The 26,919-nt window shown below is 35.1% G+C and overlaps 1 long non-coding RNA gene across 1 annotated transcript in view; it reads right to left on the reverse strand.

Moving 5' to 3' along the window:
* LOC308342899 overlaps positions 1 to 26,919 on the reverse strand; it is a 308,513-nt gene that overhangs the window by 65,875 nt on the left and 215,719 nt on the right. The gene's annotated exons all lie outside the window — the stretch shown is intronic.

Raw genomic sequence — 26,919 nt, forward strand, 5'->3', positions numbered from 1 at the left:
GATTATAAAAATCACCAAAAATGTTATCGATGTTTAATAAATGTATTGAAGGATAATCAACCTCATCAATAACAATAGCACTAAAATACAGGTGCACATTGATTTTTGTCATCTTATCACAATAAAACCTAAAAAAATTATCTCTATTTTAAGGTCCCTTCAAAATATTTTTTGAAGAATTTCATATTAAAATACTGGTTTCCATCAAATTAAGAGCAATACACACATATGCAAACATACATACATCTACACATGTGTGTGTAAGTGTCATGTTTCCAACTCTCATTTTCCCTAAAAGCTTGTTTGTCCTCACTGCACCAAAAATTATATAGATTTATATGAAGACTTCAGAGATGAGTTACACACCACAAAAGTGTTCATTTTCTAGTCTTCCTGATCATCACCAGTCTAGCATCTACCTTGCTAAATTTATTTGCAGAGCATTTTGACTTATGCAAAACTAAAGAGGTTTCAATCTCTGGTGCATTTTCAGGATGCCCCCAAATGATACCATTATCTAAACACCAATTTATAAGATAAAAAAGCAGCTGGGACAGCTGAGAGAGTATTTGATCCAAGGGCTTTTGCAGCATTTGGTCTTCTTGACCATACCTTTCTTCTTGACCACCCCTTTCCTTGGTTTCCATGATACCAATCTTGTGCGCTTTTATGATTTTTCTTCCCAATTCCCTGAATGCTTCTGTTCTATGTCTTTAACTACCTCCCTTTCCTCATAGCAGACCTTAAGTGTTGCTGTTCTGCAGGGTCCTGTAAACACACTGCTCTTTAGTAACCAACAATTACATTTTAAGATCTGTTTTAAGTAAGATAGTATAGATACAACAGAGAGAATGGGAAGTAAGTTTCAGTGTAGACTATGCTGTAGATGAGCTGGTAAAATGGTTCAGCCAAATGGAAAATCAAATTCATCCACGATTCTTACTGTACCAGAATCTTTAACTCTATCTGGCCACGTGAGTGATACAGAGACCATACCAGAAGACCGTACTTTACTCCACTGTTAGGACATCTTAGTAACATATACAATAAAATCTAATCATGCGTATCACTTTTATTCCACAGATTCAGTGAGGTATGACTCCTGTAGTATAGAGAGCATTTTTTTCCTCACTTATAAAAATCTCTAGTGTAAGTGATAAGCAACATTCTAGGGGAAAGAACTTGGAGTTTTGGATATAGACACACATGGGCTTCATATATACCCCATTTTTTCACTAAACAAAGTTGGTAAGTGTGTGTTTTTTTAACCTCCTTGAGGATTAACAAGTGTGTAAGGGCCTGTTTCAATATCTGAAAAAGAGTTGGGTTTTTTTTGTTTTTGTTTTTGTTTTTAGATTTCGCCCTAAGTTTATAGAATCTGTATATAATGGCACACAAACGTGTGTGGCACAAACAGAATTTCAGTCATACACATGCACACTAATCATAAAGCATAATATTTATGTTTTTTAATTTAAAAATGCATGCCTCAATTGATCACTTTCTAAATCTACTTATGTAGAACCCATACCCCTGTGTGCCAAATAAAATATTTAAGTTCTTTAAATTTAAAAAAGCAACCCTGTGATTTTTTTTTGCCCCATTATTGTTATTATTATTTTTTAAGATCTTATGTATTCATTTGACACAGAGAGAGAGACAGAGAGAGCACAAGCAAGTGGAGAAGCAGAGGGAGAGAGAGAAGCAGACTCCCTGCCAAGCAGAGACACCGACATGGGGCTCGATCCCAAGGCTCTGGGATCATGACCTGAGCCGAAGGCAGATACTTAACCATCTGAACCACCCACGCGCCTCTATTTTTTATTTAAAGTTTTTGTTTTAATTCCAATTAGTAAACATACAGTGTTATAACAGTTTCAAGTGTACGATTTGTTAATTCAACACTTCCATACATCAACCTGTGCTCATACTAACAAATGTACTCCTTAATCCCCATCACCTATTTAAACCATCCCCCTACCCTTGTGACTTTTAATTACAAACTAAATTATGGTTTGAACTTCGACGTTATTTCTCTTTGGTAACATTTTCATTTTATAATTCTCAGAAAGAAACAAACCACGGATGACTGTTAAATAATTATTTTTAGTTGGTAACATCTGAGGGAAGATAATGTATTCTCACTGTTACACACAAATATGCTGTTCTCTCATTAATATTCAGTGATTCCTACAGTTAGCGTATACTAGAAAGAAACCAGAAAGCCTCTGCATATTATAATCCATAATAACTTCAAACATATAATAATGTCAGGTAATTATACATACTCTATCTTTACTCTCTATTGATTTTCAGACAAAATAACACAAGAGTAGAGTATTACTGAAAATATAAAGCTTATTGAAGTAAAACTTCCCTAATGAATTAAAAATGTATAAAATATTATTTTCCTTTTCGTACCTTTTAGCTGAATGAAGCCAAATAAGGAAAAAAATTCAGAATTTGGCCCAAGGAAATGTCCCAACAAAAGAACTGAACAGAATCTCTATTTACATATTCAGCAAGTATTTATTGAGAGTTATATATTATATACAATTCTAGGCACTTGGAAAAAGTCAGGGCGGGCATATACACTTTTGAGGAACTACAGACAATAAATAGTAACAGTAAATAAATCTTATGGAAAAAAGAAAAGTAGAACAGAGTAAGTGGGATCTAAAAACCAAGGGTGGATAGCAATTTTTAAAAAACCACAAATTCCAGAAATCACCTGGTACCACTTCTCCCCATTCTTATTATTTGTTTGTTTTTAAGAAAATTGTGCTGAGCCATGCAAAACAGCACTATACTGTATTCCTTAAGTAATATTATAAAAAGTCTAAATACCTAACCAGTTTAACTGATGCAAAAATTTGTATTGGGAAAAATAACACTTATACCCATATAAACAATTTGGGAATGTAGTTTTTTTTTTTTTTTTTTTAAGAAAATTCTTTCTTCCTCCTCAATCCAGACAAAAAACCATACCAGAAATTAGAGCAAAACATCCTGATTAGATTAGCACCAACTTCACTGGTGGCCAGCAAATGACTCCCTAACAGGGTGGGGCAAGAAAAGAAAGTTACTCCTTTTTAGGGGCTGACTGCTTGCAACAGGCTCTATCCGGGCAGTAGCCTGAAGCAACCCACCCTTTATAGGAACCATGACTGATGCAAGTTTATTGTTTTCCTTGTTGGAACCCCAAAGGACACAATGTTTATTGTTCATTTCCTCCACACCAGTCTGTCTATCCAGCCTAAGTAATACAGGGTCCAAACCTGGGTTTGGCAACCTCTAGCCTCCAGGCTAAATCCAATAAAGATACTATTGGTGAATACCAGGCCTGTCTTAAAGTTTAAGAATTCTGTTGGCCAAATCTCATAACATACACGGTTTAACCAGATGTTGGGAGTTAGTCCCAGAAATCTAATCCTTCTCTAGACTGGAGGGAAAAACACAACCACAACTCTCCTACTCTTTCTGATGTCCCTGAAGGTCCTGCCCTCGACATGTTGGCACTCTATCAAGAATTCTGTACTGGAGATCCTTACAAGTTAGTAGTATGATGGCCAAGGACAATGACTTTGTCTTACTTAGATCAGGTGCTCTAGAAGCATGTGGTGACTTAACTTTGGTCCCAAGTGGATACCACATAATCCGTGTCCCACTAGAATATGCCATCTCCATGTTTTGAGTATTTTCATAAAATATTTTGAGGAAAATCAATGGCCATCCACACCACAGCTTTTCCTGCTGTTTTTACATGCTGAAAAAATGGTTAAAAATCTCAACGCACACCATCCACACTGGTCATATATAACCTCTAATTACTCTATGAGCCATAAGTATCAATGGTAAGAGAATACAGATAAGATCACCCAAGCCTCACTACCTCTAGTAGCTTCACTCTCCTGAACCCTTCTCTTAACCTATCCACATGATGCTAGCATCTTCTAACTTTTACCCAACTCGGGAGTTGGCCTATTCAGGCAATGGGGAATGAGAAATTCAGATCACAAGCAAGCTCTACGTTTGTGTCAAGGCTGCAGAACCACTTTGCTGGCCAAGCTGAGGAATGAGTCCCTAGCATCATCCCATGTGTCTGGCTCCAAGACCCAAAATACCATCAACAACAAGCACGCAGTTGGCAACTGTATCTTTCAGACTTGCTCATAAACACACACCTATATATATACCCACATATCACATTTCCTTGCCCAATGAGGTAAGGATGCCTTTTCTGCCATGAGTTTCTAGTAATAACTTAAACTATGGTGGGCTAAAATGTCATCCAGCTTATGGCCATATCCACAAGTGCTTTCTTAAGAGGTTTCCTGACACCATGGCTTCCAATTTCAGTATTTTAAAAACCACTTACACATTAAAACCTCTATATCTCTGGTATTAAAAAGCAAGTGTGAAGATAAAACAGAAACACACTCTGCCCATGAACAAGGAGATTGTTGAGCTTCTTTCAGTGTCAAAATGTCATCTGTGCTGGTATATACTTTTTTAATTCTCTGAAAAAAATATTTCTCTTCATCTGTTAAAAATTTAAAGTGAATTGAAAACTCTTTGGGAATGCAACCCCTGTGTGATTGACAGTGACAAGCACACATACCTTGAAAGCTCCACTGTAATGTTTATACTTAATAAAAACAAATAGTGTGGCATCTGAGAGTAGCCTAGTCAGCCATGCAGCTTTCTACCTGGCATCTTGTAAATTAATCTGGGTGTTTATGCTGTAGATCATTCATGATGAACATATTGCTATAGCAACATGCATTTCTTCCATTTTTTTTCCTGCTAATTACACTAACATCACCATCAGCTACTAAATCTTTGAATTACTAATGAATGTATGTGAAAAGCAATGTCTTGGTAACACTCTTTCAATATGGTCTCATCTACAAAGTAAGAAAGATGCATGTAATTTCATTATTTTTAATTTATTGTTAAAACTTGTCAATAGAAAGCTAGTATATACTCAAATTTGCAAATGTTGAAGGAATTGGAAGGTGTCTTTATAGGACAATATGTGACTCAAGGAGAGAGAACCTGGTGATTCTAGGTAGAATTCTTTACTCTGATGCCCATTATCATGCCATCTCCATCAGTTATATCTATATTAAACTAGCATTTGACCACGAGGAAGAATTATTTAAACCTATGAACTGCCTAGGCTCTTAAGTTTCTGTAGCTCAACCACCAATACTATAAGCATTCAAATCTATTTAAATGGAGTCTCTATTATTAAATTAAGTCTTTCAGTAAAGCATCTAATGAAAGACTACAGATTTTAGTTGACATGTAGTAGACTGGTAAGAAACCTCTGGAAATTGTACCTTCACCAACACTGTAAGAATACAGACCCATCCAAGGTAATTCCTCAAACCAACACAACTTAAAAAGTTCTGTTTGATATTCATCTCAGAATCACATTAAGTATGCTGGAAAAAAACTTCTACTCTTTCAGGCCATGAAAGTTCTATACAGGTCACAGAAACAGATATCCTTAGTCATTTACTGATGGAAATTATTAGTGCTTACTCCAAATATGTCTAGACACAGCCAAGTTGTTTAAGCCCAAAAGCTTAGCTTTTTAGTAAAGCTGAAAATTTCTGAGATGACCCAAGAAGGGTAAAACTGGAAGTTTTCACCTACTCAGCACACATACAAATGTCAGGGAAAGGCAAATGAGGAACAGAGTGCTAAGGAAGATAGCTGGATTCCCCTTACTAAATGAACTACTTCAGTAAAACTTGAGGATCATTTGGTGCATGTTTCAGCCAGACTCTCTCCATATAATTTCCTCTTCTAGATTTTTCTATCCATTTGAAATTAACTAGAAGTGAAATGATGACTATCCAAAGGCAAGAAAGGTATTGATCCACTGGGGCTTTAATATGGTACCCAATATCTTAATTTCAGACGAGATGGGGTCCATTCAGGGTGGTATGGCCATAGACCCCAATATCCCAATTTCAAATTTGCTTTTCCTAAACTTGAGAATTTTGATGTATTATTGCATATATTTTCCCATGAGAATTATGAATATGTGTAACTATTTTCATGTATTTTAATGTTCGTATGCAGGAATGAGAAGAAAACACTTGTCCTGTAGCAGTAGAACAATAAATCAACCATAAAGGGATGAATCATAAAGATCATCAGAGTAAATCATCAAAGCATTCACTTGTTGAGATAAATATTATCATTTCTCTTACCATGTGTTCTAGCATCACTAAATTAAACACTGAAAATTCTGAAATGATGGGCTTATCAAGCATATTTCTTCTTCAACAAGACTTTTTTCTACCTTCACTCAGTTGGGGCCTGTGATTTCCCCTTCTTCACACGAAGAGTAGAGAGGAGAACCCAGAAAAGATTCCCATCTTGGGTTCCAAACATTCAATAACTGATACTTTTGGGACACAGAGTTCAGCAGAAACCACTGAAGATGGGGAGGGGATGGTGAGGCTCAGCTATTTTTCTCTGCAGGAGAATGGAGCATTCAGAATCAGTCTGTTGCTGGTAGGATTACTGAGCATACATCACGGACCACACACAGCCCTCAAGATCTCTTCTGCCAACACATAAAGAAGCTTGTGTACGAATGGATTTGATGGAAGTTTTTTAAGGGCAAATAATTCAAAATAGCAGGCTATTATTTCTATTACTTAACAACCCTAAATTCATGATGTATATGTAAGTAATTTATCAAAGGAACGGTTCGAAAAATGAGTATTGCTCAGCTCTTCTATTGGTCTTAGTAGAAAAAAATATGTGGCTCCACTGCTGGGATAGGACTTATAAGAAATAAGACAAGTCTGACTTTTTTTTTTTTAATTTATTTATTTGACAGAGAGAGACACAGCGAGAGAGGGAACACAAGCAGGGGGAGTGGAAGAAGGAGAAGCAGGCTTCCCACTGAGCAGGGAGCCCAACGTGGGGCTCGATCCCAGAACCCTGGGATCATGACCCGAGCCAAAGGCAGACGCCTAACGGCTGAGCCACCCAGGTGCCCCCAAATCTGACTTTTTAAAACGTGGTGGGGGGGAAAATGTAGCTGTATGTATAAATACAGGGAAACATATAGAAGAATATTTAACAACAGTAGTTACTAGGCAGTGAGGTTAAGAAAGGGACAAATTTTTAAATTTTCTTTATAAGTCCTTTTTATTTAACCTCTTAAAACAAACATAAACTCCTCTTTTAATTAAAAAAAATAATGTACTCTCTCTCTCTCTTTTTAAGATTTTTAATTTATTTAACATAGAGAGAGAGAGCATAAGCAAGGGGAGCTGCAGGCAGAGGGAGAGGGAGAAGCAGGCTCCCCACTGAGCAGGCAGCCCGACATGGGACTCCATCCCAGGACCCTTGGATCATGACCTAAGCCGAAGGCAGACACTTAACCATCTGAGCCACCCAGGCACTCTCTCTCTGTCTCTCTTTCTGTCAAATAAATAAATAAAAACCTTTAAAAATAATAATAATACAAATATCCTTTTTTTCCCAAATATACTTTTAAAAAGAATTCTTCTACCTGAATAGAAAGAACAATTTCCTCTTTTACTTCTCAGATCAGGAAATTTCTATCTAGGAGAAGAATCTACGCCTGAAACTTTTTATGAAAGGAAAATCAGTATAAAGCTTTATAGAGGAAGAATTTTTTTTTTTTTTTTAGGAAATTTGTAAAAAGAAAATTGCTTCCTAGCTGAGACCATGAATGGCAAGTTGCAGCTGAGAGTGAATTTTTAATACTTGGTTAAAAGTCCTTGATAATAGAGGTTTATTATACACACGTTAACAAATCCTTAATTATATCAGTGTTTGCAATAAGTCCAACTGCATTATCCCAGTGGTTTAGCACCTTATGTATATATTATGTCTATCTGATTCAATTAGACTTCCAACATAATCAATACAGAAAAGACTAAAACAATTAGTTCCCTTTCACACTCTCAAAGTTGGTCAGAGAGTAGCCTAGAAATAAATACTCTCCATAATTTGGATTGTATGGGCTGCCAGTACCCAGGAGGTTTCCAACATGGTCCTTACAATAGTCATTGTGTAATTTAAGTTCATTCATACTCATTGTGGGCTTCAGGGGTAGAATCTAATCCAAAGTGCTCTTTTAAGAATACAAAATGAGAAAATGCTTCCAACTTTTTGAGGCAACAAGAACTATTATACTAGAAAATTATTAAAAATATCTCTGTGCTCTCTCCAGAAAAGGAGAAACTAGACTTGCCAGTTACCTTATTTCTTTACTGAATCCAACTATGATTTGATTGAACTGAGTTTTTTTTGTTGTTTTTGGCCAAAAAGCCACATGCCTCAAATCTGTCTTTATGATAAGAGCAAATATAATAATTCAAATACTTAAATATGAATAAAACCTCATTAAATTTCTATACCAAAAACCATAGTCCCTTTTTAATAAAAATGCAAAGACCCAAGGATGCCTTATTTAGAGACCACCTGAAATACACACTACAGAATGTGATTTGAATTCACATCAGAGAAAGCTCAGAACAACTTTTGTCAACATCTTCTTTGCATTAACTGTGTATCAGTTAAGGAAGCAGAGCTGTTCCATGCCAGCATAGTAAACTGTGATTTGGGTCCCTACTGCAAAGTGCAAGGCACACCCTCGGAGGAATCAGAAATGCCAGCTATGCCAACAGACAGATGTGTGACCTCAAGCAAAGCCCTTCATCCAAAAGAGAGGCTGTTTCCTCATCGATCAAGTGCAGATAGCAATGCTTCCCTTACTTATCTCAAAAAATTACAAAAAAGCAAAAATAGGATAAAATTAGTAGCATCCTCATCTTTCCTATTCAGAATGATTTAGTAGAATTTACGGTGTCATTCTATTTTATCCTTTCTTATTTATCTCTACCACTATATTATACATTCTTCTAACACAGGTACAGTGCCTTTTTTTTTATTTCCAATTACTGTAGGACCACAATACACATTTGTGGAATAAAAAATTGCTTATAAAAATTAAAGCACCACATAAGTGCAGGATGTTTGATACGTTTTTGTGTTCAGACAGGAGTCAGTCTAAAGATGAAAATCCTTCTATGAGATAATCATTTTACTCTGATGGACACTGTGCCCTGAACCAATGGGATCCATGTTTCTCTCTGAATTCAGTACCAGACCAAGGCCATCATCTACTAAGCCCTGGCTTCTTCATGAAAAAGTTCAATGCAAAACAACAGGCCTTTATAATTTGAATTTCCCATCTCACATGGAATGAAGTACACTTCATGGCAGAAGTATGTGTTAAAAGGAATACCAATAATACAAATAAAATTGAATATTCAGCTGCAGACTTTCTAAATAAGGTCCCTAAATAAACCCGTAAAATTACTGCATTTGAAGAATAGTTTGCACAAACATGGGCTCTTTATTTTCAAATAAACAAATGGGAAAAACCCACATTTCCAAGAAGAACTGTGACCAACATTAGAAAACTAGCCTTCTTCATGTCCAGAAAGAAATCTACTTCAAAGACAACATGGCTGCTTATATTCTAACATCACATAATATTAATAATGATTTCACTGCTTCTTCTTTTGGAATGATAAAAAAAATTTTTTTTAGCTGAGTAGAAATTCCAGATGCTATCGACCTATCAGTCTCAAATCATTCTAACAGTATATAAGAGAATATCATGGGAACAGAAGACCAACATGACCAAATAAAAAGTCAATGGATGTGGATAAAATTATTCTATTTTAGTAATAAAGAAAATTCCCTTAGCAAAACTGAAATTCTTTAGATAAAAAAGATGATTTAGTAAAATCATAATTTTCATGCCATCAATGCCTGGTAACTAGTAAGTAGCCAACAAACGTCAAACAAATGATTAAAAATCAATACCGTGATGGAGAAACATGTTAAAAGAAAATACAAGGCTTTGTCCCAATTCCACTCTTAATCTTTAATAAAAAGTCCTAATTTAGCATTTCAAGTTGTTCATTTTCCTTTTTTTCTTTTTTGTGTGATCTATTATTTGTCATATTTCATCAGGACTTCTTCGTTGCACCATTTTGCAAGTGTGAAATTGAAGAAAGAGAATTCAAGTGACTTGAATAGGATCAAATAGTAAACTGATGACAGAGTTGCCAATGTACTAGAATTCAGTGTCAGAATCTTCATTACCACCTAACACCACTGTGTTGTTCTATTCACTCCTCCTTATTAAGTTTCATCCCATTTGAAAAATACATAAATACAGTAGGAAGATTTTTAAAGCTGGTATACTAATTTTGATGGGAGAAAACATATATTTCAATTATAGTCTATGGAATCCTATTTCTTCTCCATTAAAAGGTCAATTTTTAAAAGAAAACTTTTAGATTTAATGTTGAAAATATGGGAAATTGGAATGTAGAGAATAAAATATCATCTTATAAAAGCTGTTTGTCTTGAAATTCCCCAAATCCACACAAGATTAATTCAGTCACTGGCACTCCTTGCTACTTTAGACAAAAGTCAAGAGAATAGAGAAAAGCAACTGCTAAGTGTATCAGATGAGAAAGAAAGAAAAGACATAGCTTAGCTAATTCACAAAAATATCCAAAATCTAAGTATTAGTGTCCTAAATTTTTGCCACCAAGGATTTCCACCTTTAAATATTCTCCACCACGGAATCTATGTTTTGAAAGATCTGCTTTCTGGCACAAATTACACTTAGTGAGTTTTTAATATATGTGAGTTAAGTCTTATAGTACTGAGTTGATGTAATTCTATGCAAAAGCAAAGACCCTAATCATCCTCCATAACCTTACTGAGGGTAAATATATGCTTCCCCTTAGACGCACTGAAGCAATGAAATAGCTTACCCTACACCTCTAAGGATTCATACTGTGAACTATTATGGTTGAGAATTCAGTTTCTCCTCCATACCTCAATGTTTGTAACTCCCTCCTATTCTGAATCCTCATGACACAAAGAGTCATTGATGAATTCATCCACTACCCTCTTTTTGGTACTCAGCTACTAGGAAGTCCTGCTCAATCTACCTCCACAAAATAATCTCTGATTTTTCCATTTCTGTTTTCTTTCCCACCTTTCTTATTCAAGGCACCATCATCTTTTTCATGGACCACTGTAATAGCTGCCAACTAGGGCTCTCTGCCTCCATCTTCCTCTTCGTAAAATTCATTCTTCATACAGAACTTTAAGTTTCCTTTCTTTAATTTTATTAACATATAATGTATTATTTGCTTCAGGGGTACATGTCTATGATTCATCAGTCTTACACAATTCACAGCACTCACCATAGCACATACCCTCCCCAATGTCCATAACCCAGCCACCCTATCCTTACCGCCTCACCACTACCCCCCAGTAACCTTCAGTTTGTTTCCTGAGATTAAGAGTCTCTCATGGTTTGTCTCCTTCCCTGGTCCCATCGTGTTTCATTTTTTTCCTTCCCTTCCCCCCCACAACCCCCCACCCTGCCTCTCAAATTCCTCATATCAGACAGATCATATGATAATTGTTTAAGTTTCCTTTTTAATGTGTCAATCATATCATGTTATTCACCTACTTAAAGTTCTTCAGTGATTTCTCATTGCATTTAAAATAAAACCCAGAATCCTTATTATAACCTGTAAGATTTTACAATGTTCTAACCTATTCCTTCTTTTCCAACATTACTCTAAAACTGCTCCTTCCCTAGACACAGGTCATCAGCCTCACTAGACTTCTTTACTTTCCTCAAACAGGTCAAATGCATTCCTCCCATATGATGTCACCTTCACCTGAATTCCCTTGTCACTGATCTTTCCATAGCTGGGTCCTCCTCACCATTCAGATCTCACAACAAATGATACCTATTCACAAAGGCCTTCCCTGATGTCTCAGTTTGTCATAATTCTTTGACACATCTTCTACCAGATTGCATTATTCAATTTTTTATTAGCACTTTTATCACTACCTGAAATCATCATATTCATTTATATGCTTACTTGTCAATATCTCCCAATTAGAGTATAAGTGCTATGACAGTGGGGACTGGCACACAGTAGCCATTCAATAAATAGCTGATGGACAGAATGGATTGGTATAAACTAATTTTTTTTAACTGAACCTATGTGGAATATGTCTGATCTTCTCTACTAAATGTGTTATTCATCATGAATGTTCACTTCTGATCTCTTTTTCCTGCACGTGGTAGATAATTAATCAATTGTTTGAGTGAATGAATTTAAAAAATCCATAAATCATGTTAGTTCCGTCAGACACTTCTGTGCTAGACACCGTGTTACACTCTGGGCTATTATGAGGAGCAGAATTTGTTAAGTGGACCAAAAAGGAAAATAAGAATCAGTCCTTGCCTTCTGCCTAGAGAAATGCATGGAAACAAACTATAACCTAAAATCGGGTGAAATACATACAACTGAAGCACAAGAATTAAGTTTAGGGAATGCAGCTGATTGTGAATATGAGCCAGAGCCCAAGGCATGCGTAGGGATACACTGAAAATAAAACTGAAGGTGGAGAAGATTGAGTGGCATCTTAATTTTGCAGAAATAAAAAATTCTTAAAGTAGAGGGATGAATGATAAATTAGCTCTCCACTTACATGTAATTTCCTCCAAGAGGTTTTCTTCTTCCTTCAAGGTACTGACCAGGGGACCCCAAAGCACCCTTTAATTCCCAATCAGAGAATCTGTTCCACTGAATTGATATTGCCAGGTTACCAGTTTGATCTCTTCTTTGCCACAAAGGCAATTCTGTGAATGTCTTGCTCACCGTTTTCTCACCAGGTTCTGGCAAATTACTTAAAGTCTGGGGAAGCCTCAATAAATGGTTTTAAAAATAAAGAAGCAAGTAGGGAAGGAGAGAAGAAAGAAGGAAAGGAGAAAGGGAGAGAGGGCGGGACAAGAATGCAAGACAATCTCCTTTCTACTCTGCACTCCCCTCCCCACCCAGCAGTGGGGTGAGCATCTACGCTGCGGCCCACAATTTAAAAATCTGGATGTGGTTCATCAAGTGAATGTAGTTGGCAGAATCAACTATTAGCAGCACATCAAATACATCATATTCATAGTAACAAAAAATAAAGCCAGTTCCAACAGTTGTATTTATAGGTTATATCTTTTGCAGGCTTTAATTGAAGAAACATTTTAAACATTTATCCAGATCTTAAAACCATGTATTAGTCATTTATTTAATATATTCTCATACATGTGTTCAATATTTAGGCAATTTACTATTTTTATCTTAATTAAGACTTGTCTTTTTTAACTTGCAGCAAGCTAAATCACATGTATTGTCCTAGTCAGAAGCCTAAACTCTAAACTCCATTTGTTTGGCTGAGTGGGTCCTTACCATAAAAGCCATTCTGTAGTGAGGGCATTTGAAAATATAAATTGATATGGATAATTTGAAATTATCCATATATTTAATATTTGAAACATAAGCAGGAAATGGTATGAGAGGGTTTCAGTTCTATGTACTGTGCATGTATTTCAGTCTTCTATTTTGCATTGAGACAAGGTCACTCTGAAAAACTGAATTGAATCTACACATGAAATAACCTTTCTTGTCCTTCTTCAACAAGGAAACTGTCCTGAACTTTAATTTCGCCATTTGCTTGGGAAGAACATACAACAGATAAAATTACTCCTTAGACAGCACAAGAATGGGCAACTGCCTCTTCAAACCCAGACCAACAGAAGGCTTCCTATTCAACAATTCATTGCCTTCATTAATAACAGTTTCTTCAGTTATAAAATTGACCTTTTAGGTGACAACAATGAACAAATGACTTAAGTACATAAAAACAATCTTATTTTTGACATTAACATATTTACTTTTAAGTGATACTCACTTTTAATTTGTAGTAATGTGAACCACATTTAACATATGCCCACCAATTTAATGTATTTGTGACACAAAAGTTACCATTAGCCACTTAAGAATTTCTGAAACAAAAGTAGGGTATTCCCTGCCCTCACAATCAAAATATCATTTCCAAAGGGGTCTCAGACTATATCCAGATATGACGAAGTATGTCTAGGCTAATTCAATTTTTAGATCCTGAAAATATGGCCAGAGTCTTCCAGGACCGATACTATACTTTCTGCTTCTTGAAAAAATAAGTTAATCTTCAGAATAGTTGTTTATGAACTTAGTTTCTTTGCCTTAGTTCATTGGGAAGGAAGGCAGCAGTATGGGAAACAGCACAGAACTTTGAATTAGAACTTCTGTCTTTGAGTCCTGGGCCCATCCTTTACTGCTTGTAGTCTTAAGAAACTAATTTCCTTTCTCTGAGGGTTTTGGAACCCAGTTTCTTTGTCAGCACACAAGGATTAAGAATGTAAATACTGGTAGGGTGCCTGGGTGGCTCAGTTGGTTAAGCGACTGCCTTTAGCTCAGGTCATGATCCTAGAGTCCTGGGATCGAGTCCCACATTGGGCACTCTGCTTGCCAGGGAGTCTGCTTCTCCTGCTGTGCTCTCTCTCTCTCTCTCATTCTCTCTCTCAAATAAATAAAATCTTAAAAAAAAAAAAAAAGATTGTATACACTGTTAGAACTTATCTTAACTGGTTGCAGTGAAAATATTATCTAAGGAGCAATGTGTAGAGTACTATTAAAAATGTTCATTATCAAATTTCCATAATCTTTATACTTCATTCTTTACTAAAGGAAACATTTTAAAACTTCCAGACTCAAAAAACGTAACAGGTTCTGACCAGCTTTCTAATTTGATGTTAGGTTATCTGCATGGAGTTGGATGCTCCTCGATCTAAACTAAGTCATATTGCACAGACTCCTCATACTGAGTATTTTCCTTGACATTGACAAATTCCTGGTTGCCAAAGTGTATAGAAGATGAATGTACCTGGGCAAAATAAGAACAGAAAGAAAGCACCTCACTTTGGAGAGTGCCTGATAGGCCCTCAATATAATGGTTGAATGAACCTTCTCTACGGATAAGATGAAGGTCTTTTTGGTCAAGGCTTTCATGGGAAGACAATCTATCAGTCAACTTCCCCCATTTTAGTTTTTAATCCAATTTCCTTGACAGTGCCCTAATAAATAAGGAAGTTTTTGCATTAATGTCCCTGCAGTCTTATACCAAGCCAGATTTCATGATACATTCAGGTATGATAGGCCAAATTTTCCTTTTAAAGGTCTACTTTTCTACATATTGGCTTCAATAATTTTGCTAACCAGTTCAAACATGAGTAATCTTTTATATATCTTTATTCTCCTTTTTTATAACAACATGGAAAAAAATCATGTTTGTGAGATAAATCTTTGAGCATATTTTTTCCAAGCAGATTTTGGAATTCTCCTAAAATAAAACATGAAGAGCCATGGAATATGATTGGGATAGCTAGCAGACCAGAATTGGCACTAGTGAATGCCAGCTAATACAATTTTTATGGAGCAAATATATTCTTTTGCTGTTTTTGAAAATGAATTGCAGAAACTGAAATATAATTCCTTTTTAGGCAATTTTTGTAACTCTAAGGGATTAAAAAAAAAAAAAACAATTAAAAAAAAAAAAAAAAACAAGTGGACCAAAAGATAGAGCTGTTTGACATCCGAGACACTCGTACCTTGCTATCAGTTCCAGGGTCTGCTGCTCTGCTTTTACTGACCATGTGCTTCTTATTTGGTCTGGTGTCTGAGTGCTGCCTTTTTCCTTTTTAAAAATGAAGTCAGCTGCCCTGCCATCGTGGTGTCTCTCCCACCACCAGTCTCTGCCTTACACGGCTCTGTCTTATTATGGGTCTAGCAGTTGCGTGGATTTCTTTCTCAGAAATTGTTAAAAAAGGAATAGAGGTTTAGCAGACTGTGGCAATGGGAAAACAGCCTGAAAATTACAGGGGCAGAAGTTGAACAACACTGTATGTTGTTTTTATGAAAATACAAATTGCTGAGAACAATTTGTTAAATGCAGATATATCTTAAATAGAGAAGTCCTAACATTGTAATCTTAAATTTTGGCAGTTATGCATAGGTCAATATTACTTTAACATTTAATTATATTAATGGTAAGTGATTTCCATATTCATTAGATTCCATATGTAGTCTGAAAGACCTGTACATATGGAAAAATGGAAATAACTCATCCTAGCTACTGGCAAGAAATAGACACTGTTTTGTTATGTTGCTGTTGTTGCCGTTGTCCATGTCGGTGGTGATAGTGAGGTAATTTTTGTTTTTGTTTGTTCATTACTGGAAAACTGAATTCTAAACATACTCTCTTCTTTATAGATTGAAATGAATTCCTAGTTATCTTTCCAGATGCATACCTCCATAAACATACAATTGATACTTCAAAATTAACTAAATATAGGAAAGTCATTACAAAAGCAAAATCTACTCAGAAGAGGTATTAGAATTCTTTATAAATTTCTTTGCTAAATAAGCTACAGAAACAGTGCGATCATCAGTTATTTGACACATACTTTATATCTCATGTGGTTCCCATATCAACAGCAACAATTCTATAAAGAAAATAAAGTTTCAGACATCATTCGTCCTCAAAAAATATTTGTTCTAGTGAATGGATACAAGGCTGTATGAATGAATGACTCCCAGCAAAGAAACTAAAGCTCAAAGAAATTAAGTGAATCACGAGAAATGGCACATTAATAAAATTTAAGATCCTGGCCTTGAACATACATATTTTGATGCTAGTTTCATTGTGCTTTTGAGTGTTCTATTATTCTCTTTCCAACAATTGACACTGACTTTCATCTACTCTTCTGCTACAGATCTAAGCCATTCCAGGCAAGTAAAGTCCAAGGCAATTTTCAAATGTATCAACCATATGTAGCCATTAATTCTTAGCATTAGCTCTTTGATCTGTGGACAAATCTGGACTGTGGGAGACATACTGGGGAAGAGATGCATAGAAAACTGTGCAGTCAAATCAGAGTCAGGAGAGAAGAAAACAGGGAGCACTTACTGAATTAAGTGCAGAATGTAAGAAAAATACTGTACTCGCTTTTAACTCATACCAGGGATTCCACTAAAAGCAATTTTTCCCCATAAAGAGCAGAACAGTGCTGGACCTTTCCTGGACCCAGAATTCTCAGCCAGAAAGACTTTATCAGTTAGGAGGTGACTAGAAACTAACTGGTTTCAAAGTGCATTCAATTCTTATTAAATATTACAAACAAGTTTTAAATGACTGAACTTAAGCAAAAGTTAGAGTCAATTCAAGCTTCTCCCTATTAGAAAACCACTTTTCATGCACATTTCTGTTGCTTGTCAAGCCTTAAAAGATCTTAAAAGATCAAGTGGAATAACCATTGAGACTCTGTGAAATGCTTAGAATCCAAAGCTTATCTGGATTTGTCTATGGGAAATTTGAAGATTTGAAAATACTCTTCTAGACAGATGGGTCTAACCTGCTGAAACATTTTGTACATATTTCCAAAGACCTGTCAGAAGAATAAGCAGGCATTCACTAGAGCCACCGATTTCCCAAAGGATGAGGAAATGGGAAAGAAGCAACATTTAAATGAACTTAGCTGCTCTGGACAATTAACCCAATGGATCAAGAGGGATTGTTCTTGTATAATCATTTTGCCAGTGTTTGGCTGCAATCTAAGAGTGAAGCAAACATGAGTAAGTAGGAAATATTACACTGTATATGAGTTCCAAGTATGTTAATTCCATCTTTCCCAATGTTCCTTAGGTATGTTCAGAGAGTGATGGCATTTTTTTTCTAGTCAAATGAAGAAAGGTTTTTCAAGACAAGAAATTCCATCATTTCTGAACTTTTACAACTGTGTGCTCTACCTATCATTTTCATATGCTTCCTTAACCAGCAAATGATGTGGTAAAATTGTGGGTAGTGGCAGCATGAAGAACAGAACCATTTTAATTTTTCCCATCTGGCATATTAGCATTAATAAAAGATGTTTAAAAAGAGAAGCCTTGAAAGGCTTTCACCTCTTGATTTAACAAGATAATAAGGAAAGCTTGCAATCTGCCACTAAATATAACTGATAAGAATAAGAGTGAGTATAATGTGATGATCACCAAGATTAACCTTTGAGACAATTTTTAAAACCCTGCTGATTATGATACAATCAGGTTAAGACTAGCACTGAAATTGTTGTTGTTACTTTCTAGAACAAAAACAATAGGAAAAGTTCCATTTCATGGAAAAATAGACTACATACATTAATAGAACCAAAATTAGGAAGATACCTACAGCTGCCTTATCTGTCAAACTGACCATAGTATCTCCCACTCTATGGAGTTAGTTGCCCTAGTATTACTACTGAATCATTATATTACTGGTTTAGATTAAGGACAGGATATCACTGACTGTACATTTCCATCTTTATCTGTTTCACCTAATTTTGTTGTTTTTATGCCACCATTCTTCTGGATAACATCTCATTAATATTTTCCTACTTACCCTGAGTTTTTGATGGGACAAGGGGAAAGATTTTACTTACCCTGGCAGTTTCTCAATTAAAATGGGATTTAGGGATCTTATACTTCTTAACTGAAAAATTACCTGAGTAATTGTTTGTCCAAGGTTTCATATCTTTGTTGGTTGATCTTTTTGACCATAACTATAGTTCAGAAGAACACCACAGCTGACAACTACATAGAGTAATAAGATTGAAGAGCTCACCAAGGAGTGTAACACAAATGTAATTTCAATTCACTTCTTTAGGTTACCCTTGACCGTGTATCAGATGAGGTATTTTAGATAGTTATCATAAAGGATAAGAAACCAAGCTGGGGATAAAATTTTGCTTACAAATATGCTTGTTTGTACCAAAACAGATATATAATAGGGTCAGCTACTCTTAATAACAAAAAACACCTAGAAATATAAGGACAGACCTCGTTACATAAGCAATACCCATGTTAATCCCTACCTTAAGTAAAGGCAGAGTTTTGTTTTGTTTTGTTTACTTAAGGCGAAATTTGGTAGTGTGCTACTTAAAGCTGAATAATAGAAGATGTTCCTAAGATATCCTTACTGCACATTTTAAGTACCCGCAGGGCAGGAAATGATTTATGTAAAGACCTGATAACCACATAGGGAGTGTATAAAGACTTGCTAGTTTCACTTTTGCACATATGGTATTCAATCCTCAAGGCCACCTTTGTATTACAAAGCCAAAACACCCTATAGCAATCAAAATGGATATATAAATGTCCTATAAACATCTCTCGTTTAATTTCTCAATTCTCTTATCTTGTTTAATTTCTCAATTGAAAGCAACTGTGTATATTTAAAACTCCAACGCAAAAAGCAGTGCAGACTGAGAGACAATAATGAGAATTCTGTGCACAGAACGAGGGCTGAATGTGGTCCATAGGAGAAATGATAAACCCATGGTAACCATGGCAGATTTTTATTTTTAGCCAGTCTCAATTAATCAAAATCATTTGGCTAGAATTTTTTTTAGAGTGAAGAATTCAACTATAAAAAAATTCTACTCAATATTCAGGGCCATAAAAATATGTAGTATACTTAAGTCACTGAAAATTAGGGAAAAAAAGTCTTCATTCATTCTTCATATGGAGAAAGCAGGGTATTTGGACCTTTCATAGTATCTAGTAAGAATCATAATGTCTCAAATGCTATGTCCTATACTGCTTTTAGTAACACCAGCAGTAAGTATATTTCATTTTGTTTCATTAAACAATCTAAAAATCATTAAAGGTTAAGTTTCACAGATATACAAAATAGATAACATGTACTAACAATGAGTATTATATTTTAGATGAAAAGATTCACATGTATCACAAAATTATTTTTCCTCTCAATTTTTTATTAATAAAGACTGCTAAATTTGCTAAGTTGTACATCATTACCACTTTCATTAAAAAGAAAAATAACAGTATTTCTTTTGCAGGCACAGAATTAAAATGGGATAAGAGGCAATTGGTTAATTTTCCTAAAGCTAAAGGATATGAATAAACACTTCTCAATATTTCAAAGACTTTTTAAAAATACCAATAAAAAAAAGTTTTTTAAATATTATCCTTAAGTGTCCACCTTTTGCAAAGTAAAGAATAATTGATTGAATGTTTTCCAACCAAAAGGAGTAAAAAAGTCTCCAGTGAGCAATTATTCTCTAAGGATCCGTCGTGATGGCAAGTTTTTCTGGAAAATTTGGAATTCCCTTGATGGTGAATTTTCCAGGAATTATACGTAACTTTAAGATAATATCTATAATGTGAATAAATCATAAAGGTAAATTCTTTAACAAAACCACTGAACATGCATGTTTATCACACTGCTTGAATGGCTTTGATTTTGTTGAGAAGAAGCTGGCCTAATAAATTCAAGGTTTCTCCTATTTCTCCAGCCAAAGGGTATGGATAAATCACTAACAACTCATCACTGATACTGGAAAAGTAATACAGAGCTCCTTCCATGTTAATTCCACATTGGTAGTATCAACTCTGTGCATGGAAAATGATATAAATAAATCCCTTTATATCAAATACATTTCTAAATTTTAATTAACAAAACATCAGCCATACAAAAATAGAAAGCCAACATAAGTTATCTTGTAATAAAAAACAATGTATATAGACTTGTGTCAGATTTTGGTTTTTAAAAACCATTCTCAAAAAAAAAAAAAAGTAACAAGGTGTTCTTGGGAGAAATGGCTGATTCTATAGCTGGGGCAAGGAAAATAAAAGATAATTCTAGAGCATCTTGTAGTACTATTGTAAAATACAAAGGACTGGAGGGTGTGTCTAAAGGACACGGGAGCCAACCAGAAAGCCAACCTTTGGCCCCCCAAAGGCCAAAGCTGGAACAATTTGATCAAAAACATAAATAATGGAACACTGGATTATAGCCCAAAGTATAAGATAAATACTCATAAATTTATTGATGAAAACAAGAGACAAATCCTTAAAAAAAGGATTCTAAATATGTGTAAATTCTTTCCTCCAGGAGAGGAAAGTTTAATTCCCTTCCTCTTGGGTATGGTTTAGAATTAGTGATCACTTATAATGAAGATTATGGAATAGGAAAACTAGAAGCCTTACATTGGAGAAACCTGGCAAATACTACATTAATAAGCAATGAAGATTAACATCATCAGTGATGTCATGTGGGTTTAATGTACCCTTTGATTTGAGAAGGGTACTTCACCTCTGTAATATTCTTTAGAAAACGTAACTTCAGTGTAGTCATGATAAAAGTACATCAGGTAAATCCAGACTGTAGACATTCAATACAATACCCGGCCAGTAGTCCTCAAGACTCTCAAAGTCACGACAATAAAGAAAATCTGAGAAATTATCACAGATCAAAGGAAACTGGAAAAACATGGTAACTAGATGCAATGTGTTATTCTTAATTAGATCCTGGAATAGTAATAGAAAACTTAGTGAAATATGAGTGGCATGGAGTTTAATTAACAGATTTCATTTTGAGAAATGTATCATGGTAATACAAAATAGTAGCAAATAAGGAAAACCAGGTGAAGGTTATATAGGAACTCTTACAACTTTTCTGTAAATCTAAAATTATTCCCAAATAAAAAGTTCATTAAAAAGTAATTTTCTGAGTGGGGCAGGGAGTATAGAAATATCTGTGCTTTTAATTTTGCTGTGAACCTTAAACTGTTCTTAAAAAAAAAAAAAATAGACTCTTAGGGCGCCTGGGTGGCTCAGTTGGTTAAGCAACTGCCTTCATTCAGCTCAGGTCATGATCCTGGGGTCCTGGGTTCAAGTCCCACATCAGGTTCCCCTGCTCTCCAGGGAGCCTGCTTCTCCTTCTCCCTCTGCCTGCCACTCCTCCTACTTGTGCTCGTGCTCGCTCTCTCTGTTAAATAAGTAAATAAAATCTTTAAAAAAGAAAAATAGAGTCTTAATAAAAACAAGTATTATTCACTTGTAGAAAAAGAAGTAGTTGTCATAAATAAAGAGCTCAGAAGTAAGCCCTTGCATATATGGTCAAAATGATTTTCAAAAATGGTGTCAGAACTATTCAAGGGGAAAGGACATCGTTTCAACAAATGATGTTGCCAATCTGGCAATCCACAAGCAAAATAATGAAGATGGACCACAGACCTTACATTATATATAATAATTAATTCAAAATGGATCAAAGACCCAAACATAAGAGGTAAAACTATAAAACTCTTAAAAGAAATACAGAGGGAAAGCTGTATGCCATTGGATTTTGGCACAGATTTCTTGAATATTGCACCAAAATCCCAAGCAACAAAAGAAAAATGGATAAATTGGACTTAATTAAAATTAAAATGTGGTTTTGCATCAAAGGCCACTAAAAACAGAGTGAAAACAAGACCCACAGAAAATATTTGTGAGTCATATATCTGATAAGGGATTGCTAGCAAGAATATATAAAGAACTCTTACAACTCAACAACAAAAACTTACAATTATTTTTAACCAACTGAGCCACCCAGGCGTCCCTATAATCATTTTTAAAAAGAGCAAGCACTTGAACAGATATTTGTCCAAAAAAGACACATAATGGCCAATAGGCATACCAAAAGATGCTCAGTATCACTAATCATTAGGGAAACGTCAATCAAAGCTATAATGAGATATCACTTCACAACCATTAGTATGGGGATTATCAAAAAATAATAATAAATAGAAAATAACAAAGCATTACTGAGAATATGGATAAACAAAATACTTTCAGCCTTAACAGGGAAGGCAATTCTGAGGCCAATAAGATATCATGTGGATGACATTTCAACCTTGAAGACATTGTGCCAAGTGAAATGAACCAGATACAGTAAGACAAATACTGTATGATTCTATTCATATGAGGTCAAATATACAGAGACCAAAAGTAGAATGATGGGTGCTAGGGACTAGGATGAAGGAGGAATAGGGAATTTGTGTTTAATGGGTGCAATATTTTAGTGGAGAATATGAAAAAGTTTTGGAAATGGATGGCAGTGATGATTGTACAACAATATGAACATATTTAAAGCCACAAAAGCATTCACTTCTGAAAATGGTTAAAGAGCAAATTTTGTTATGTATATTTTAACACAATTTTTAAAATTAAGGTAATTGTTATAACATGTCCAGTTTTTCTTTTTAACTGTTTGATGTATACATATTGCTGTGAATGCTTCCTGAGACAGAAATCAGATTGTAGAATATAACAAATGGAAACTGGACACTAGATGATAAAACTAGTTCTGATTATAAAGTTAGAAAATGCCCAAACCAGGTAAAGATAAATCATTTAAACATGAGAGAGACTCAACAAAAAGCAATTTGAGCTTTTTAGGTAATTCACTTTAGGAAATATCTCTAGAGATTACTTTTTTAAGATTTTATTTATTTGGGGGCGCCTGGGTGGCTCAGTGGTTTAAGCCTCTGCCTTCAGCTTAGGTCATGATCTCAGGGTCCAGGGATTGAGCCCTGCATCGGGCTCTCTGCTCAGAGGGGAGCCTGCCTCCCCCTCTCTCTCTGCCTGCCTCTCTGCCTACTTGTGATCTCTCTGTGTCAAATAAATAAACAAAATCTTAAAAAAAAAAAAAAAAGATTTTATTTATTTGAGATAGAGAGAAGAGCAGAGGGAGAGAGACAAGAAGACAATGTGCTGTGTGACACAGCACTCGATCTAATGACCCTGAGATAATGACCTGAGCTGAAATCAAGAGTCAGATGCTAAACCAAATGAGCCACCTAGGTGCTCCTCTAGAGATTATTAATGACTAATACACCATCAACCATTTTTTAAAACAATAGTGTTTCACTCTTTAGTTTTCTTGATACTAGTAAAAATAACAAAAATTAAAAATAGAGATAACTTAAAAGTACTCTTTTATACAAGCAAAAAAAAAAAACTATCAAACATTTCCTCTTTGTTGAGATATATGCTTAAAGCCTAGCATTTTAATAAGTGAAATAATAAAATGGCTTGATTAAAACATCTGGAAAATACCACAATAATTTTTACTTTTTATTTTCATCTAAAAATATTTTCTTGGGGCGCCTGAGTGGCTCAGTCGTTAAGTGTCTGCCTTTGGCTCAGGTCATGATCCTGGGGTCCTGGTATCGAGCCCCACATGGGGCTCCCTGCTCAGCCAGAAGTCTGCTTCTCCTTCTCCCATTCCCCCTGCTTGTGTCTCACTGTCTCTCTCTCTCTCTCTCTCTCTCTCTCAATCTCTCTCTGTGTCAACTAAATAAATAAAATCTTTAAAAGAAAAAAAAAATTCTTCTATTGATGTATTTTTTCCCCATTACAACTTCTCTCTTCCGATTGCTATCCTTTTCAGTGTTTGTCTAGTCAAGACAGTCAATTAATAAGAGACAAAGAGATTTGTGTCGGTAGAATTTGCAATGGTATGTCTTTACAAAATAGAATTTGAAAGAAAAGTTATTCACTCACTCATTCACTCCTCATTTAATACACACTTATTAAAACCCTATCATGTAGAAATGTGTTCTTGGGACTGTGCTCTAGTCAAATATTTTCTTTCCGGTCTTATTTTGCCACACAGTGTAAGTCCTCTTTACTATTATTAGTCTTGCCTTTTTTTTTCTCTTTTCCGACCACAAAGCTCTTTTTTCAAAGCTTTACAAAATTCCTTCTGATGTATCATTTCTTCATAATGAATCTTAATCCTACATGCCAGTGCCCAGTATACAGCAGGTGCTTCATAAACATGTGCTAAATGGATCTACTGAATGAATAAAGAAATAAATCTTGATGATATGTTCTCACCATCAATACACTGAACGCTAGTTGCACCACCCTGGGTTATAAAAACCTTAAACATAACCAAGTAACTGCCCTCAAAATGTTTATAAATGTTAACTTCAAAGTTCAATTGAAAACAAAGATTTATACAAAAATCTGCTCTCACATGTTTTTCAAACTCATTAGATCGCTAGTTACTTCTTTTTAAAAACCAAAAAGCAATTACAATACTTGAAATATGTTGTCTGTGTTTGATTACAGTATCGATCAATGCTGAAAGCATTCAACGTTCAACAACATTGTTGAAATTTCACAGAAGTCTAGCAAAAGGAAAATAACAAGTATGCATCTGGTTAATTCTCTGAGTCATATATTTACAATTAAAATTTGACCAAGCTTTAAGGACTTAATTCATCATGTAATTATGAAACTCACACCAAAAATGCATGGTTATAGGTACAAAACTTAACGATGACAAATTCTGCTCATCAAAGCCTACTTTTACTTAAATTTCTCTTTTTTAAAAAGGCTTACCCTTAAATCAGAGACAAAATCTCTTAAAACACACCATATGTCTTTTCTTTTGTAGCACATGTTTAGAAGCAGCCTTAATTAGAGTCAACGTATTGTTTAGATTCTTCACCGCCACTTCCCTTATCTTGTTAAGTCCTATAGCAGTTAGCCCTGTACCTTTGTGCAGGTTGAAGATCAAATTAGTGAAGAGAAGGCTCTGGAGAATCCAGAAAACCTAAGTGGCTGCAGTAGGACATTCACTAGAATCAACACCATGTATTTACCAATCTTTTAAGGAAACAACATAAAAGATCTTATTTTGTTCATAATGTCAAACACTTACAAGGTAAAAATGTTCCTCTAATATAGTGAATATAAGGGAACTTATTAATTGTCAAGTGAGATGCAATAAGTCATCAAATAATTCTGGACTTGTGATCTTGCTTTTTTTTTTTTTTTGGTCCACCAAGCAAAGAGTATATGGCCGCATAATTACAGAACCCCAGGAAATATCTAGAGCTGAGTGTCGTGCATGGAACTGTAAAGCTCATTTTGGTCTGAAGAAATGAATGTCTGGTCAAGTTCACTCAGGAGAATTTAGTCTCATTTGATTCTTTTAAAAGCACTACAAAATAATAAATCATTTTATTTAACATCTGACTTGATACCCCTCATTCCTTTTTTCATCCTCAAATTTCCAACTCAATGTTTTTTGGGTTGTTTGTTTGCTTGTTTTTTGAGTTTTTACCAAAATTCAAGTTAGTTAACATACAGCGTAATGCAAGTTTCAGGAGTAGAATTTAGTGATTCGTCACTTATATACAACATCAGTGCGCATCACAAGAAGTGTCCTCCTTAATTCCCATCATCAATTTACTCCATCTGCCCACCCACTTCCCCTCCAGCAACCTCAGTTTGTTCTTTATAGTTAAAAGTCTGCTTAATGGTTTGCGTCTTTTTTTGCCTTATGTTCATCTGTTTTGTTTAAATTCTACATGAGCGAAATCATGATATTTATCTTTCACTGAGTTATTTCACTTAGCATGATACACTCTATCTCTATCCCCTTTATTGCAAATGGCAAGATTTCATTCCTTTTTATGCCCAAGTAATATTTCATTATATATACATACATACACACACACACACACCACAACTTCTTTATCCATTCATCAGTTGGTAGACATTGAGCTGTACTAATCAATGTTGTTATGTATGTTACTGGCACAAAACAGACACATAGATCAATGCAACAAAATAGAAAACCCAGAAATGGACTCACAACTATATGGTCAACTAATCTTTCACAAAACAGAAAAGAATAGCCAATGGAAAAAAGACAGTCTCTTCAACAAATGGCATTGGGAAAACTGGACAGCAACATGCAAAAGAATGAAACTGGACCACTTTCTTACACCATACACAAAAACAAATTCAAAATGGATGAAAGACCTTAATGTGAGATAGGAAACCATCAAAATCCTAGAGGAGAACACAGGCAGGAACGTCTTTGACAGTGGCCATAGCAACTTCATAGATACGTCTCCAGAGACCAGGGAAACAAAAGCAAAAAGAAACTACTGGGACTTCATCAAGATAAAAGGCAAAGCACAGCAAAGGAATGAACCTAAATGGTATTATGCTAAGTGAAATAGTCAGACAGAGAAAAATAAATACCACATGATTTCACTTGTACGTGAAATCTAAAAAACAAAACAAA

The sequence above is a fragment of the Martes martes genome, assembly GCF_963455335.1.
Source record: "Martes martes genome assembly, chromosome: 5".
Taxonomy (NCBI): domain Eukaryota; kingdom Metazoa; phylum Chordata; class Mammalia; order Carnivora; family Mustelidae; genus Martes; species Martes martes.